Source organism: Lepisosteus oculatus, chromosome 14 (genome assembly GCF_040954835.1).
Source record: "Lepisosteus oculatus isolate fLepOcu1 chromosome 14, fLepOcu1.hap2, whole genome shotgun sequence".
In the NCBI taxonomy this organism is placed as follows: domain Eukaryota; kingdom Metazoa; phylum Chordata; class Actinopteri; order Semionotiformes; family Lepisosteidae; genus Lepisosteus; species Lepisosteus oculatus.
Window position 1 is genome coordinate 10119063 of NC_090709.1, and position 2884 is coordinate 10121946.

Below are 2884 nucleotides of genomic sequence, written 5' to 3' on the forward strand. Positions count from 1 at the left end.
TTTGGAAATTTTACGGAGTGTATCACTTTCACTGAGACCGAGGAGTGTTAAGATGTACATGAGTCTTTGTGGCTCGGTTGTTAACCAAAAGGGTGGTGATTTGAGCCCTCCCAGGGACGCTATAAGCCTTTTAAAGTACACACCCGTCTCACTTCATCTCCACGGCCGGTCTTGTACCACAATCAAATACGGAGCCCGCAGGGGGTAGTAGGCTCACAAATATAGCTCACTGTGTATATAATGAAGAAGCAGAGGTTAGTTTCTTATCTGCATGTTGCAGAGCCTTACGCAACTCGCACCATCAGCTGAGGTTTGATACCTGCACGGGCTATTAGTTGAAAGGCCATTGTAAATGACGTGTAAGAGATTTATCCAGCTGGCTTTTATGTTTCACACTAAATTGAGATCTTGAAACCAAAATAGTTAGAAATATGGAACACAACCGTTGTTCCCCAAGAAGGAAAGCTGTTTTGTACTGACTTCACTCCTTTTTATGTAACCCAGATTGTGAAGACAACTCTGCCCTATCAAAGGAAAATGTTACACAAAAGTTGGAAAGCACACTCTGAACCCATCTGTATATTTGATTCCCGCGATCTGTTCAAAGCTGCTTAGTAATTTGCAAGCAAATCAAATCATTTCAGAGAAGAAACTCAGTTTAATGAACTACTTTTGTATTTTCACTCATTGATTTTGATCTTTGTATTCTCTTTGCATTCTCAGCAATAATATTTCAAAATTACAGTTCGGATTTATTGGAAAACTTCACAAGCATTATGAGATTAGGACTGTACAATTGTTTTTTAATATCTTGGTATATTTACTTTCATTTTAATATAGATATAACCATAAATGTTGTTAAGCATATTGTACTTTTGTTGTACTTTTTGAAACATTTTAGCTGAGGACACACGGAGACTATTATACCTTGTGATACATGCAAGACATCTGTAAACGAAGATGTAATTACAATTAAATTTGGCAATTCACAGAAAACCACAATTTGTATAATATTATTCCTCGATATCAATGATCAATTGAAGGATTTGAAGAAACTATCAAAGAAACAGCAGCAAGAGCAGATGATTTTGGTTTTGAACCCATCTTTACACCTCAATAATCCATTTGTCCTCGAAAAAAGAAAAGACAGGCATGTTTTGAGTCTCATAATGATCATCTTCGAAAAAGCGTTGATTGCTTCTGTACTTTTTTGGATTTTCTTACGAAGATCTCACGAAGTATTGCCAGGATCTATATTTAGCGTTCGGTAGCGATAACACTGCTGATATTGATTGAGTAAAAATCTATGATGTATTGACAGCTTTATCTGAAGCGAGAAATCCTCGAACACCGCTTATGAAGTGTTGGGATTCATACCAAGAAATACCTTTTGTTTTCCCACCCAAAATGCTACTATTGCATTACACATTATGCAAACATTACCAGTTTTAGTAGCTTCTGGGCGCGATTTTCCTAAACTGAAACTAATTACAAATTATTTAAGATGAACCATGTCCAAAAATTGTAAATCAGGACTAATATAATATCAAATGAAATTACTACAGAAGAAAAGGTTTAACTGAAATATGAATAAGACTATGCAAGCCTACAAAATAGAATAATTCAATTTATATAACTTATTTTTTTCTTATTTGAGAAATGGGCTCACACACCGGAAGACACTAACGTTTCTCTTCGTTAGAATATGTGAATAACAGTTTAACCCCAAATGTCTGTAATTGTGATTCTGTTAAAATTCAAAAAAGCATCTATCAATAGTAAGAAATTATTAAGAAAGGAAGAAATTGTGTTATTTCATAAACTGTAAGACACAAAGACATTTACAGGTTATATCCTTTGCTTTGTCTTTTAACACAAGCGTTCAGGATCCAAGCCCATGTTCGGGCGGTTGTGTTTCTCTTGTAATCATCAAATGTCATTGTTTTGTCCGTCAGTTCTTTCTCGAGTTGTACCATGGATATTTTATACCATCAATACTTTTCATGCTCTTTTGCATTTTCCTTCACATACGGAAAAAAACCTCAAGGCGTTCTTGTCACTGTACTACACAGTACGGGACACGCAGTGAGGAATTCGCGCAGCTTTCAGCTCAGTGCAGAATCCCGAGGGAAGACTCACTCGGTGAATGATCTCTCAGGAAATCCCGGATGAGATTCAACATCCCGGGTGAGGTTTTTCTGCAACAGCCACGACAAGTGTGAAGACGTTCTCTGGATTTCCTGAATATGACGTTAAATTAGTTCAAATCCTTTGGTAGTTAACAGAACTAAATGCTTTGGAGGTACATTTAAAACTGCAGAGAACACTCTAGCACTTTGAGTTTAATTGTGTAAACCTGGTTCTCTATGAACAGGAGCAAAGAGTTCTCACTCAACAAAAGACTGTGATGTGAGCACAGTAACATAAAGCACTTGGAGATGCCAGGGATTGAACCCAGGACCTCATACATGCAAAGCATGCACTCTACTACTGAGCTACATTCCCAACAGGGAAGGCTGTGGAAGTGACTTAGAGATGTACAGGTGCTCACAGAACACAATTCATCTTTTGCATCTTTTAAGTGCTCTTGATTAAACTATGCATAGAAAAACAGCAGTACTGATGATTTTCATGGACTGATGCACACTTGTTCTGTACAACTCCAGTGATAAAACCTTGTCTGTAAATATTGTAGAACGTAAAAGGGTGAAACAACGCTCCAACCAGAGGGATGGTAACAGAAAGGATCATTTTCGTATTTAATACGTCCTTTTGAGATGCCTTGTCAACACACACAGAAGTTAGAGCTAAACAAATATTTTGTACACAAGACGGCAGTGCGATATTAGAATTCCTGTCTTCTTGATGGATTCAGACTCCTCCT

General features: G+C 37.2%; 1 non-coding gene across 1 annotated transcript; it reads right to left on the reverse strand.

Annotated features, from left to right (window-relative positions):
* Window positions 1-2433: 2433 nt before the first annotated feature.
* Window positions 2434-2505, reverse strand: trnaa-ugc (transfer RNA alanine (anticodon UGC)). The gene has a single exon. It is a non-coding gene; the product is annotated as a tRNA-Ala (tRNA).
* Window positions 2506-2884: the final 379 nt, after the last annotated feature.